Genomic DNA, 301 nt, shown 5'->3' on the forward strand with positions numbered 1-301 from the left:
GGGGGGTTTGAAGGGAACCACAAGAGACTTAATTAGGCCCATGGGACACTTGTTCAACCTTCTGTCCAAAGAAAGTGGTTTCGCCAGACAATAAGACACATTTCTCTCTCTCATTTACGCCCTTGCTCTCTCGTGCCTGTCTGTTTCCGTGAGTGAGAGCAGAATGTAAAATTATTAAGAGAGTGCGTATGTGCGCGCGTAGCGGCGATGTGCGTGTTTTCCGATACCGGTTAGAAAATGACACTATTGAGATCAATACCCTAAGAGCGAATGCCAAGATCAGTCTCATAGTTGTGTGTCA

General features: G+C 46.2%; 1 protein-coding gene across 1 annotated transcript in view; it reads right to left on the reverse strand.

Moving 5' to 3' along the window:
* tafa5a (TAFA chemokine like family member 5a) overlaps positions 1–301 on the reverse strand; it is a 138,096-nt gene that overhangs the window by 136,877 nt on the left and 918 nt on the right. The gene's annotated exons all lie outside the window — the stretch shown is intronic.

Source organism: Etheostoma cragini, chromosome 23 (genome assembly GCF_013103735.1).
Source record: "Etheostoma cragini isolate CJK2018 chromosome 23, CSU_Ecrag_1.0, whole genome shotgun sequence".
Taxonomy (NCBI): domain Eukaryota; kingdom Metazoa; phylum Chordata; class Actinopteri; order Perciformes; family Percidae; genus Etheostoma; species Etheostoma cragini.